Source organism: Trichosurus vulpecula, chromosome 1 (assembly GCF_011100635.1).
Source record: "Trichosurus vulpecula isolate mTriVul1 chromosome 1, mTriVul1.pri, whole genome shotgun sequence".
Classification (NCBI taxonomy): Eukaryota; Metazoa; Chordata; class Mammalia; order Diprotodontia; family Phalangeridae; genus Trichosurus; species Trichosurus vulpecula.
In genome coordinates, this window is record NC_050573.1 from 280,275,520 (window position 1) to 280,290,347 (window position 14,828).

General features: G+C 40.7%; 1 protein-coding gene and 1 pseudogene across 1 annotated transcript in view; both read right to left on the minus strand.

Moving 5' to 3' along the window:
- The window catches only part of LOC118837146 (cytochrome P450 7B1), a 310,918-nt gene that overhangs the window by 46,588 nt on the left and 249,502 nt on the right, over positions 1–14,828 (minus strand). The window lies entirely within an intron of this gene.
- On the minus strand, positions 4,931–6,072 carry LOC118837251 (annotated as a pseudogene).

Below are 14,828 nucleotides of genomic sequence, written 5' to 3' on the forward strand. Positions count from 1 at the left end.
TTTGCAAAGAGTGATAACTTAGTCTCTTCTTTGCCTGTTCTAATTCCTTCAATTTATTTTTCTTCTCTTATTGCTAAAGCCAACATTTCTAGTACCAAATTGAATAACAGGGGTGACAATGGACATCCTTGTGCCACCCACAATCTAAGTGGAATGCATCTAGCTTATCTCCATTACATATAATACTTGCTGTTTATGTAGATGCTACTTGTCATTTTAATAAAGCCTCCATTTATTTCTATGCTTTCCAAGTGTTTTTAATAGGAATGGGTATTGTATGTTGTCAAAAGCTTTTCTGCGTCTATTAAGGTAATCATATGGTTTCTACTAGTTTTGTTGTTGCTATGATCAATTGTGCTGATAGTTTTCCTAATATTGAACCAGCCTTGTATTCCTAGAATAAATCCTACCTGGTCATGGTGTATTATACTCCAGATAAGTTGATGTAATCATTTTGCTAATATTTTTTAATTTAAATTTATTTATTTATTTAACATATTTGGTTTTCAGCATTGATTTTCACTACAGTTTGAATTACAAATTTTCTCCCCATTTCTACCCTCCCCACCCACTCCAAGATGGCATATATTCTGGTTGCCCTGTTCCCCAATCAGCCCTCCCCTCTATCACCCCCCTCCCCTCTCATCCCCTTTTCCCTTCCTTTCTTGTAGGGCAAGATAAATTTCTACACCCCATTGCCTGTGTATCTTATTTTTTAGTTGCATGCAAAAACTTTTTTTTCTTGTTTTTGAACATCTGTTTTTAAAACTTTGAGTTCCAAATTCTCTCCCTTCTTCCCTTCCCACCCACCCTCACTAAGAAGTTGAGCAATTCAACCTAGGCCACACGTGTATCATTATGTATAACCCTTCCACAATACTCATGTTGTGAAAGGCTAACTACATTTTGCTCCTTCCCAACCCATCCCGCTTTATTGAATTTTCTCCCTTGACCCTGTCCCCTTTCCAAAGTGTTTGTTTTGATTACCTCCACCCCCATCTGCCCTCCCCTCCATCATCACCCCCTTTTATTTTTTTTATCTTCCTCCCTCTTCTTTCCTGTGGGATAAGATACCCAACTGAGTATGTATGGTAGTCCCTCCTCAGGCCAAAGCTGATGAGAGCAAGGTTCACTCATTACCCCCTCACCTGCCCTCTCCCCTCCTCCCACAGAACTGCTTCCTCTTGCCACCTTTATGCGAGATAATCCACCCCATTCTATCTCTCCCTATCTCCCTCTCTCAGTATGTTGCTCTCTCATCCCTTAATTTCATTTTATTTCTTTTAGATATCTTCCCTTCATCTTCAACTCACCCTGTGTCTGCTCTCTCTCTTTTACATATATATGTATATAAACACACATATATACATACATACACATACATACATATACACATAGATATATACATACATATATATTCACTTATATATATACATAAACATATGTGTATATATATGTATATATATATATATGCATATTCCCTTCAACTACCCTAATACTGAGGTCTCATGAATCATACACATTGTCTTTCCATGTAGGAATGTAAACAAAACAGTTCAACTTTAGTAAGTCCCTTGCAATTTCTGGTTTTTGATTACCTTTTCATGCTTCTCTTGATTCTTGTGCTTGAAAGTCAAATTTTCTATTCAGTTCTGGTCTTTTCACTGAGAAAGCTTGAAAGTCCTCTATTTTATTGAAAATCCATATTTTGCCTTGGAACATGATACTCAGTTTTGCTGGGTAGGTGATTCTAGGTTTTAATCCTAGCTCCATTGACCTCCGGAATATCGCATTCCAAGCCCTTCGATCTCTTAAGGTAGACGCTGCCAGATCTTGGGTTATTCTGATTGGGTTTCCACAATACTCAAATTGTTTCTTGCTGGCTGCTTGCAGTATTTTCTCCTTGATCTGGGAGCTCTGGAATTTGGTGACAATATTCCTAGGAGATTTCTTTTTGGGATCTATTTGAGGAGGCGATCGATGGATTCTTTCAATTTCTATTTTGCCCTGTGGCTCTAGAATATCAGGGCAGTTCTCCTTGATAATTTCTTGAAAGATGGTATCTAGGTCTTTTTTTGATCATGGCTTTCAGACAGTCCAATAATTTTTAAATTATCTCTCCTGGATCTATTTTCCAGGTCAGTGGTTTTTCCAATGAGATATTTCACATTGTCTTCCATTGTTTCATTCCTTTGGTTCTGTTTTATAATATCCTGATTTCTCATAAAGTCACTAGCTTCCACTTGCTCCAATCTAATTTTTAAAGTAGTATTTTCTTCAGTGGTCTTTTGGACCTCCTTTTCCATTTGGCTAATTCTGCCTTTCAAGGCATTCTTCTCCTCATTGGCTTTTTGGAGCTCTTTTGCCATTTGAGTTAGTCTGTTTTTTAAGGTGTTGTTTTCTTCAGTGTATTTTTCAGTATTTTTTTGGGTCTCCTTTAGCAAGTCATTGACTTGTTTTTCATGGTTTTCTTGCATCCTTCTCATTTCTCTTCCCAATTTTTCCTCTACTTCTCTAACTTGCTTTTCCAAATCCTTTTTGAGCTCTTCTATGGCCTGGGGCCAGTTCATGTTTTTCTTGGAGGCTTTTGTTGTAGGCTCTATGACTTTGTTGTCTTCTTTAGGCTGTATGTTTTGGTCTTCTTTGTCACCAAAGAAAGAATCCAAAGTCCGAGACTGAATCTGGGTATGCTTTCGCTGCCTGGCCATATTCCCAACAAACTAACTTGACCCTTGAGTTTTTCAATGGGGTATGACTGCTTGTAGACTAACGAGTTCTATGTTCCACGTTTGGGGGGAGGTGCCAGCTCTGTCACACTAGCACTACTCCTTCCCCAAGAACCACCAGCCCGGGCTGGGCTTAGATCTTCAACAGGCTGTGCACTCCTGCTCTGATCCGCCACTTAATTCCTCCCACCAGGTGGGCCTGGGGCCGGAAGCAGCAGCAACTGTAGCTGCCCCACCTCCGCTGCCCCCAGGGCTGGAAGCCGAACCGGAAACTCCTTCCCACTAACCTTCTCCGCAGTCTTTGGTGTTTGTGGGTCGAGGGGTCTGGCAACTGCTGCAGCTCACATATTCAGGGCGCTAGGGGCCCCATCCGCCCAACTCCAAGTTTGGTTGTTTCATGCCACTCAGGCTGGGCTCTGCTCCACTCCGTTCCCAGCTCCCAGCTCCCAGCTCCCAGCTCCCAGCTCTGTGTGGAATAGACCTCACCCAGAGACCATCCAGGCTGTCCTGGGCTGGAGCCCTACTTCCCTCTGCTGTTCTGTGGGTTCTGCCCATTTTGCTAATATTTTATTTAAAATTTTTGCATCTATATTCATTAGGGAAATTGGTCTATAATTTTGTTTCTCTGTTTTGACTCTTCCTGGTTTAGGTATCAGTACCACATTTGCGTATGTAATGGCAAGCAAAGTAGGACTTTTGTTGTCTTTTGCTTTGGAGTACTTCTCAGCACTAAGGCATTCAAGTGCCTTTGAGTCTTGCCTCTGTTTCAATCCTGAGTCTTTGATTGAATCAAGAGTCTTTGAAGACCTGCTTAAGTCACAGGAAGGCCTCCTCAGTCACATGGGTTTGAGTCACATGTTTGTGATGCCCTCTGACCCTGAAGAAGTACATATATACTCAGAGGTTAGCATTTTGTTTTCAGATCTCTCTCACTGGAAGAGTGTTCATGTGATTTGGCCAGATGAGATTCTGGGTAGTCATTAAGGAGCCCCCCACTTTTGAAAACCCAGATGTTGGTGCTTCTCTCTCTGATAACTATGTATGTATTGCAATGGTAGGACAGTTAGAAGCCTGTCTATTTGTGTTTATTTGCTCTGTTTATATAATTTATATTTGGAATTTCTGTTTGTGTTTTCTCTGAAGTTCATGGTGCTGGCTTTCTCCCCTGAACTAAGTGAATGATATATGTATGTTTAATTAAAGTAAGATTCTTAACCCCTTGATGTTGTTTTCCTTAGAAAAGCAGATCAAAGAACCTGTGCTAGTAGCCCTCCTGTGTGCTGGTGTAATTGGTCTTACACAGCCACAGTAGCTGCAAGTAACATTGTTGTTATAGTGTAATAAAAAGAATTTGGCAGGACTTCTTCTTCATCTATTTTTCCAAATAGTCTATAAAGTATTGGAATTAATTGTTCTTTAAATGTTTCATAGAATTTGTTTGTAAATACATCTGGCCGTGGAGATTTTTCCTAAGGGAGTTCATTGATGGCTTATTCAATTTCTTTTTCTGAGATGGGGTTATTTAAGTATTTTACTTCCTCTTCTGTTAATCTGGACAATTTATATTTTTTTTCACTGTCCTGAATCTGTTTAATAAGTAGCAAAAAACAATACTTCTTCCTTTATAAAAATTCATTTGTGAGTTTAAAAGGAAGTAACTTGGGCATTTAGAGGCTTCACTTAACATGAGGGAGGGAGCATTGAAAACATAAATGCTTTCTCAGCAGGCACCTGGGACTCAAATAAATACCACTTCCCCTTAGGAAAGGGGATAGTTTTAAAAATGTAACCATGAAAAAGTTGGTTTTCTTGCTTTCCACTACCCAGTGAAAAAAGAGAATCAACTGATAATCAGAGGTGGCTCCTCCAGGTATGAGGAATGGGGAGATGAGGGTCCTGGGCTAAAAGTGGTATTGGCCAATGGTACTTAGGGACAAAAGGAGTTAATCACAGCCATAATGACTTAGGGGAGATCTGGGGAAACTGCACATCCCAGCACTGTCCTGTTAGCCAAGTTGCCTGGCTGAAGCAAGGCATACTGGGACTTCTAACCATCCTAAAACACCAATATTAAGGGGTGGGCAGCAAGGCTGGCTTTCAATGTAGGGAGCTTCCCCTTACCCCACCACTTCACTGGGTCTGGGAGGGGAAACACTCTAGGCAAGTAGGACACAACCTGTGGTAAAAATTCCAATGGCCTATGGTCGGAGAGATTGGGTCTGGGACAGACTCACTTCCCAACAGCTCCAGCCTAAGTCTTGGGCTGGTTGGATAGTCTGTTCCCCCTTGGGTAGCTGTTTACCCTCAGTCTGATGCCTTCTCTCTCTGTAATGACTACCCGTCCCACAATCCCACCTCCCCTATTCCTGAGAGGGAGGAGACTGGGCCAGCTGTTGCTCCCACTCAACTTCCACTAACTTGTAGAGGTCCACGGTTGCCTTGTCATTTTCAACTGAAGAATGCCTGCTTTTCCCTACCTGAATGCCCCAGTGGAGCAGCTGCTTGGTCAAATGCTTCAAAGAGATTGACTCATTCTCAGGGAAGCCAGCCCGGGAATTAAGGATAGGGATTCTGGAAGTGTCTCGGGTAAGGTTCTTGGGGTGAAAGTAATGGAGGGCTTTGAAGTCATTGTGGATGGCGTGACCCACTACAATCTTGGCAAGGAGTATCTTCAAGATCTCTTTCCGGGCTGCCTTGAAAGGGGTGGCATTAACCATATGCTCCTTCTTGATACCGCTCCACTTGGTCCGGTAGTCCACAATTTTGCAGGGAGGACGAATGTATTCATGATATAGCACGTCACCACTGTAACTTACAATGCTACATCGGGCCAAAGAGCTGGTATGGCCTTTAGGCACTGTGCCCACCATCTCACAATCAAGAGCCACCATCTTCTTGTTGCAGCCCTTCTCTGGTGCAGGCGGGAGGGTTCTGGCAGGTGGGAGGGGTGGCGGCCACTCTGGAACTCTGATAGGAGATCTACCTTAGATACCACTAATACTGAACTGGTCTTCCTTGAAGGAGCAGGTGTCAACCAAGACACTGTTGATACTTTCCTACTCAAGGGCTTTTCAATTCCATTTTTCTGAGTGGGTGTCTCCCCTATAGGTTCAGGGAGGGGATGGAGTTTCTGTTTACTATTTGTACTAATGGTCCACCCTTTATTTTGGAGTTTAGAATGCCCTGATCCCGAAGGCCTGGCCGGGACCTGCATCTGTTTCTGCTTAAGTTTCCTCTGTATCCACCTTTGTCATTGGACGAAACGCTGGTGCTTGTGGTTCCCCTCAGTTGCTTTCTTTTGGGGAGGACAGTCCCCAAAGTCCAAGCTGAGAATCAGGGTAGACATTGTCAATAAGGGTTGGAGAGAAGAGTGACCAGGAGGGATCTGGCTTCAGACAGTAGCTTCTAAAAACAGGGAAGCTTGGAGGCTTATTTCTGGCCAAAGGTCAGAGACCAAAATCTTGAGGTATGTAGCATACCCTCCTCTGGTGGCCCCCATAGAGGCCGGAAGCGACAGGAATGACAATTTATATTTTTGTAAATATTGATCCATTTCCCTAAGACTGTGAAATTTATGGGCATACAATTGGGCAAAATAATTCCTAATTTTTGTTTTAATTTCCTCTTCATTGGAGGTGAATTCATTCTTTTCATTTTTGATACTGGTAATTTGGGTTTCTTCTTTATTTTAATCAAATTGACCAAAGGTTTATCAATTTTATTGGTTTTTTCATAAAACTAACTCTTAGTTTTTATTTATTAGTTCAATAGTTTTCTTAATTTCAATTTTTTAATCTCTTCTTTGATTTTTCAGTATTTCTAATTTGGTTTTTATTTGGGAATTTTCAATTTGCTCATTTTCTAGCTTTTTTAGTTGCATGCCCAATTCATTGATCTCCTTTTTCTCTACTTTACACGTATAAGCTTTCAGAGATATAAAACTTCCCCTAAGAACCACTTTCACTGCATCCCATAAGTTTTGGAATGTTGTCTCATTATTGTCATTCTCTTGAATGAAGTTATTGATTGTTTCTATGATTTGTTGTTTGACTCACTCATTCTTTAGGATTAAATTATTTAGTTTCCAATTAATTTTTATTCTATTTTTCAATGTCCCTTTTTACATATATTTTTTAGTGCATCATGATCTCAAGAGAAGGAATTGAGTATTTCTGCCTTTCTGCACTGGATTGTGCAGTTTTCATGCTCTAGTACATGGTCAGTTTTTGTGTATGTGCCATGTACCACTGAGAAAAAGGTATATTCCTTTCTATCCCCACTCAATTTTCTCTAAAGGTCTATCATATCTACCTTCTCCAAAATTCTATTCATCTCCTAACTTCTTTCTTGTTTATTTTGAGGTTAGATTTATCAAGTTCAGAGAGGGGGAGGTTGAGGTCCCCCACTAGTATAGTTTTGCTATTTCTTCCTGTAACTCCCTTAACTTCTCCTCTAAGAATGTGGGTGCCATGCCATTTGGTGCATATATGTTTAGAAATTATATTATTTTATTATCTATGGTGCCCTTCAGCAGGATATAGCTTCCCTCTCTATCTCTTTCAATTAGATCTATCTTTGCTTTTGCTTTCTCTGAGATTAAGACTTCTGCCCCTGCTTTTTTCACTTCAGCTAAAGCATAACATATTCTACTCCAGCCTTTTACCTTTACTGTGTGTATCCTTCTGTTTCACATGTGTTTCTTGTAAAGAAAATATTGTAGGATTATGGTTTTTAATCCATTCTGCTATCCACCTCTGCTTTATGGGGGATTTCATCTCATTCACATTCTCAGTTATGATTACTATCTGTGTCTTTCTCTCCATCATATTTCCCCCACTCTTTATGCTTTTATTTCTCCCTTCTCCTTCCCCTTCCTCAGAAGAGTTTTGCTTTTGACCACCCCCACCTCAAATTTCCCTGTCAGCCCACCTCCCTCATCTTGCCCTTTTTCTCTTACTACTTCTTCACTCCCTTCTAACCACCCCTTCTTTTCTTTCCCCTTTCCTAATGCCTGTAAGGCAAGTTAAATTTCTATACTTAACAGAATATGTTGTTTCCTCCTTGAACCAAATCCAATGAGAGAGAGTAAAGCTCAAACAATGCTCTTCTCTCTCCCTTCTTACTTCTACTGTAATATGTTTTTGTGCCTCTTCATATGATGTAATTGATCCTTTTCTGCCTCCTTCCTTCCTCTTCTCCCAGAACAATCCCTTTGCACCCCTTAATTAGGTTTTTTATCATCACATCAGCTAATTTATACCCATACCTTCTGTCTACATATATGCCTTTTCTCAAGAATAGCAAAGTATCCTCCCATATAGGGATATAAACAATTTGCCCTTATTGAATAATAAGGGTTCTGTTTCCTCTTTTTTCCCCTCTTTACATTTTTTTGCACCTCTTGAGTTCTGTATTTGAAGATCAAATTTTCCATTGAGCTCTAGCCTTTTCATCAAGAAGGTTTGGATGTTCCTTATTTCATTGAATGTCCCTCTCCTTACCTGAAACATTATACTCAATTTTGCTGGGTAGTTGATCCTTGGTTGTAGTCCAAGCTCCTTAGCCTTTTGGAATATCACATTCCAATCCCTCTGATCTTTTAATGCAGAAGCTGTTAGTTCCTGTGTGATCCTGACCATAGTTCCACAATATTTGAATCGTTTCTTTCTGGCTGCTGGCAGTATTTTCTCCTTGACCTGAGAATTCTGGAATTTGGCTACAGTATTCCTTGGAGTTTTCAATTTGGGTTCTCTTTCACGAGGTGATCAGCGGATTCTTTCAACGACTATTTTGCCCTCTGGTTCTATGACCTCAGGGCAATTTTCCTTGAAGATTTCTTGGAAGATAAGGTGCAGGCTCTTTTTTTCATCATGGCTTTCTGGTAGAACAATAATGCTCAGATTAGAGATCTCTCCTAGATCTATTTTCCAGGTCAGTTGTTTTTCCAATGAGATAATTTACATTTTCTTCCATTTTTTCATTCTTCAGATTTTGTTTAACTACTTCTTGATGCCTCATAGAGTCATTAGCTTCTACTTGCCCAATTCTAACTTTTAATGAATTGTTTTCTTCAGTTAGCTTCTGTACCTCCTCTTCCATTTGGCCAATTTTACTTTTCAAGGAGTTATTTTCTCCAGTTAGGTTGTGTACATCCTTATCCTTTCCACTAATTTTGCTTTTTAAAGATTTGTTCTCATCAGTGAATTTATTTCTATTTTTTCTATTGTATTTTTAAAATAATTGGTCAATTTTTCTTTTACCTCTCTAATTTGGCTTTTAAAATCCTCCTTGAGCTCTTCCAAGAATGCTTTTTGGGCTTGAGACAAGTTCATATTCGCTTTTGAGGTTTCAGATGTGGGTATAGTGTCAATGCTGTCCTGTGAATTCATATTTTGATCTTCCCTTTCTCCATAGTAAAATTATATGCTCTTTGCTTTTCTAGATTGCTTCTTCAATGTGATTGCCTTTTTCCTGGCTTTTAAAGTGGATCTCTGTGTCTGGGGCACAGGGGACTCTTTCCCAAGCTTCCTGTGCTGGGAATGAGGGGCCTGGTTACTGGCTTTGTGTACTGTGGCCTCTGGTTCTGTCAGCTAGAAGCTATATAATGCTGCAGGTCACCTGGTGCTGAGGTGGAGCTGGTTGGTGTGTGCCAAGGATAGTGGACAGGTGATGTCTTTCTGAGTTTCCCTGGGGTTATACTGAAGCTCACAGCCTGAGGTATGGGGGAGGGGTGGCCTGGCTGCTGGAAGTCTCCTCTTCCCCTAGGGCTGCACTATTGCATAAGTAGCCTCAGCTGCCATTTATGCTGGTGTCTGCCAATTCCCCTGGCTATGCAAAGGCCAGCCTGGGGTCCTGGTGTTGGTGCTTGCTGGCTCTACCCCCTTGGGGCTCAGGATCTCCTGCTGGTCTGCTGAGGTGGGGCTTGCTGGTACACCTCCTGTCCTGCACTGGTCAGCTTCAGCCACAGAGCGACCCTTCTTGTCCATCTCCCTAGCTTCCTAAGCTAAATGAGTGCTGTATCCTTATTGTTGGCTCCACTACTCCAGGGTTTTTCCTGGGGCAATATTCTCTGGGTTTTTCAAGGTCAACAAGGGTGGAGGATGAGAGCACTTACAGTTTACTCTGCCATCTTAGCTCCTGGAAGTTCAAGTAGGTAACTTTCAAACATTTAGTCTGTGGGCTGATAGCCCCAGGATTAGCTGCTGCTGATGCCACAGGCCCTGTGTTTCTATCTCACCCAGCTCCAACAGACCCCTTTCCTGTGCTGAGAGGTTTGGAAATTGCCACTGCTGCCAGTGATTCAGATTAGCAGGGCCCCCACCAGCTCTGCTATGGCCAGGTGCCGACCTGTGCACTCTGTGCTCTCCCAGCCCAGTGCAACAGGTCCTTCCCATCAACCTTCCTGATTCTTCTGGGCTGGAAATCTACCACACTGTCTCCTAGTGGATTCTGCCCCTTTCAAATTTGTTCAGATTCACTTTTTTTTCAAGGTATCTGAAAGGATTTGTGAGAGAGCTCAAGTGCATCCCTGCTTTCACTCCACCATCTTAGTTCTGCCCCACCCCCCCCAAAGCAGGATTACACAAAATATCTGACAGCTTCAAGATTAAAGGATTGGAAGGCATGGAATGAGGTATTCTAAAAGGAATAGGTATACAACCAAGAATTACCTACTCAGCCAAACTGAGTATAATCTTTCAGGGGAAAATGGTCATTCAATGAAATAGAAATTCTTCAAGATTTCCTGATGAAGGGGGTGCAGAGCCAAGATGGCAGCGTGAAAACTGCAATTCACTTGAGCTCTCTCCGACTTCCTCAAAATAGCTGCAAAAATGAGTCTAAACAAATTTTAGAACTACAGAATCCACAAAATGACAGAGTGGAACAAGTCTCCATCCCAAGAGGGCCTGGATAGACACTGAGAAGGGAGCACTGTGCTGGAAGCAGAGCACAACTGTGCTGGGAGCACAGCACAACCCCCCACGAGCCATGCCAGAAGAGATCAGTCTAGAGTAGAAGGGAACAGGCTTCACAGCACGGAATCACTGACCTGGGGCAGTTTCCAGATTTCTTAACCCACAAATGCCAAAGACAACTGAGGAGGTCAGTGGGAAAACTGTTGGATCTGGGTGAGAGAAGTGTGTGGTCTGGCCCTAACCCCAGGGTGGTGGAGGTAGCTGCAGCAGTAGCAGCAGCAACAGCAGCAGCAGTGGTGGTGGCTGTTTCCAGAGCTCCAGGCCCAGAAATGGTGGGGGGAATTAGGTGGATGATCAGAACAGGAGTGCAGGGGTTGCTTTGCTGGTGCTAAGGCAGGGTTCTCTTGCTTTGCTCTGCTTGGATCTGGGTCACAGTCCTGTTTGGCAGTCCTTGGGGGAGGAGAAGCACTGGTGTGGCAGAGATTGTGGTGGTTGTGGAGAGTGAGTCCTCCTGGTAGTTACGTGGCAGAAAGGAATGCTTGCACTCACAGATCAGAGCACAGGCCAGGAAAGGAGCATCATACCACCTCAGAATAGAAGTAGCTCTCAAAATAGCAGCGCAAACCCCCTGGAGCTGGGGACAAAGTACTCTCTACTCTGGAAGCAGTCATACCCTGACAAAGAGCTCAAAAGTCAATTAATTGGCTGGGGGAATGATAAGGCAGCATATAATGACTTAAGATATAGAATCTTTACTTGGTGGCAAAGAAGACCAAAACATACAGCCAGAAGAAATCAACAAAGTCAAAGATCTGATATCAAAACCCTTCAAGAAAAATATGAATTGGTTGCAGGCTATGGAAGAGGTCAAAAAGGATTTGGAAAATCAAGTGAGACAAGTAGAGGAAAAACTGGGAAGAGAAATGAGAGTGATGCAAGAAAATCATGAAAAACAAATCGACAACTTGCTAAAGGAGACCCCCTCCCCCAAATACTGAAGAAAATAATACCTTAAAAAAGAGACTAACCAAAATAGCAAAAGAGCTCCAAAAAGCCAATGAGGAGAAGAATGCCTTAAAAGGCAGAATTGACCAAATGGAAATGGAGGTCCAAAAGACCACTGAAGAAAATACTGCCTTAAAAATTAGAATGGAGCAAGGGGACGTTAGTGACTTTATGAGAAATCAAGAAATTATAAAACAGAACCAAAAGAATGAAGAAATGGAAGAAAGTGTGAAATATCTCATTGGAAAAACCACTGACCTGGAGAACAGATCCAGGAGAGATAATTTTAAAATTATTGAACTACCTTCTGAAAGCCCTGATCAAAAAAAGAGCCTAGACATCATCTTTCAAGAAATTATCAAGGAAAACTGCCCAGATATTCTACAGCCAGAGGGTAAAATAGAAATTGAAAGAATTCACTGATCACCTCCTGAAAAAGATCTCAAAAAGAAAACTCCTAGGGCTATTGTAGCCAAATTCCAGAGTTCCCATGTCAAGCAGAAAATACTGTAAGCAGCCAGAAAGAAACAATTTGAGTATTGTGGAAACACAATCAGGATAACACAAGATCCAGCAGCTTATACAATAAGGGATTGAAGGGCTTGGAATATGATATTCTGGAGGTCAAAGGAGCTAGGACTAAAACCACCAATCACCGAGCCAGAAAAACTGATTATAATACTTCAGGACAAAATATGGATTTTCAGTGAAATAGTGGACTTTCAAGTATTCTTGATGAAAAACCAAAAGCTGAATAGAAAATGACTTTCAAATACAAGAATCAAGAAAAGGTAAACAGGAAAGAGAAATCATAAGGGACTTACTAAAGTTGAACTGTTTTGTTTACATTCTTACATGGAAAGATGATATGTGTAACTCATGAGTCCTTTCTCAGTATTAGGGTAGTTGAAGGGAGTATATATATATATAGAGAGAGGGCAGGTGAAAGGGAATGAGTGAATCTTGCCCTCATTGGATTTCATTTAAGGAGGGAATAACATACACATCTAATTGGGTATCTTGCCCTACAGGAAAGCAGGGGGGAAGGGGATAAGAGGAGGGATGGTAGAAGGGAGGGCACATTGGTGGAGGAGGTAGTTAAAAGAAAACACTTTTGAAAAGGGACAGGGTCAAAGAAGAAAATTGAATAAAGGGGGACAGGATAGGAGAGAGAGAAGTATAGTTAGTCTTTCACAACATGACTATTATGGAGATGTTTTGCTTAACAATACATGTATAACCTATATTGAATTGCTTGCCTTCTCAAGGAGGATGGGTGGGGAGGGAAGAAGGGAGAGCATTTTGAAGTCAAAGTTCTAAAAACAAATGTTAAAAAAAAATGTGTGTTTACATGCAACTGGGAAATAAGATATACAGGCAATGGGGTATAGAAATCTGTCTTGCCCTACAAGAAAGTAAGGGGAAAGGAAATGGAGGGGAGTGGGGTGATAGAAGGGAGGCAGACTAGGGAAACAGGCAATCAGAATACATGCCATCTTTCGGCGGGAGGGGGGGGAGGGTGGAGATGAGGAGGAATTTGTAATTCAAAATCTTGTGGAAATGAATGTTGAAAATTAAACATAAAATAAAATGAAATAAAAATCTCCACAAGACTTCCTGATGAAAAGACCTTAACAAAAAATTTGATCATAAATTTTATGACTCAAGAGAAGCCTAAGAAGGTAAAAAGGAAAGAGAAAACATAAGAGATTCAATAAGCCTAAAAACTACTTACATTTCTATATGGGAGGATGATACTTATAATTCTTAGGAAACATATTGGTATTAGTGCAGTTAGAAGGAGTACACATAGAGAGAGGGTGTGGATAATAAGGTGACATCAAGGGGATCATATAAAAACTTAAAGGGGGAGAAAAAGAGCAGCAGGGACAGGTAAAATGGAGTAAATTATCTCACATGAAAAGGTATGATAGACCAGGAAGGTGGGAGGGAGGGTGGTGGGCATTGACTGAACCTTACTCTTATCATAATTGGCTCAAGGAGGGAATAACATACACAATCAGTTGGACACAGACATTGATCTTACCTTATAGCAAAGCAGGAGGGGAGGGTATTAAGTAAAGAGGGAAGGACTGACAGAAGAGAAGGCAGAATGGGGGAAGCAATGGTTAGAAGAAAAACACTGATGAGGAGGAAAAGGGAGAAAAAAGATACAGAATAAATAAGAGGAAAACTAGGATAGAGAGTAACACATAGTTTGTAATCATAACTGTGAATTTGATTGGAATGAACTCTCCCATAAAATGGAAGCAGATAGAATGGATTAAAAACCAGAATCCCACAATTGTTGTTTAAAAGAAACATGCTTGAAGCAGAGAGACACACAGAAAGTAAAGGTAAGAGGCTATCTACTATGCCTTAGCTGAAATTTGAAAAAAAAGCAGAGGTAAAAAATATGATCTCAGACAAAGCAAAACCTAGGTTATTTATTTTGAATACAGACATACATACATACACACACACATATACATATATAAAATCATTAGATTTTGATTAGATTTGATCGAACAGATCTAATTAAAAGATATAAGGAAAGAAACTACAACTTGCTAAAAGGCAGCACGATGAAGCAATATTAATACTACATATATATTCACCAAGTGACAGAGTATCCAAATCTTAAAGAAGGAGTTAGGTGAGTTACCAGAGGAAATGGACAGCAAAATTATACTAAGGGGGACCTCACCTTTCCCCTCTCAGAACTAGAGAAATCTAACCACAAAGTAAACAAGAAGTTAAAGAGGTGAATAGAATTTTAGAAAAGTTAGACATTACAGACCTCTGGAGAAAATTGAATGGGGATAGAAAAGAACATACTTTTTTTTTCTCAGCAATGCATGGCAGCCACACAAAACTGAGTATGTATTATGGCATAAAACCCTCAAAACCAAAGGTAAAAAGGCAGAAATATTAAAACCATCCTTTTTAGATTGTAATTTGATAAAAATTACATTCAATAATGGGCCATGGAAAGATAGAATAAAGACTAATTGTAAACTAAAAAAAAATTAATCCCAAAGAATATGTGGGTCAAAGAACAAATCACAGAAACAATCAATAAAGAGAATGACAACAATGACACAACACACCAAAATTTATGAGATGCACCCAAAGCAGTAGTTAGGGGAAAATTTATTTCTGTAAATTCTTACATCAACAA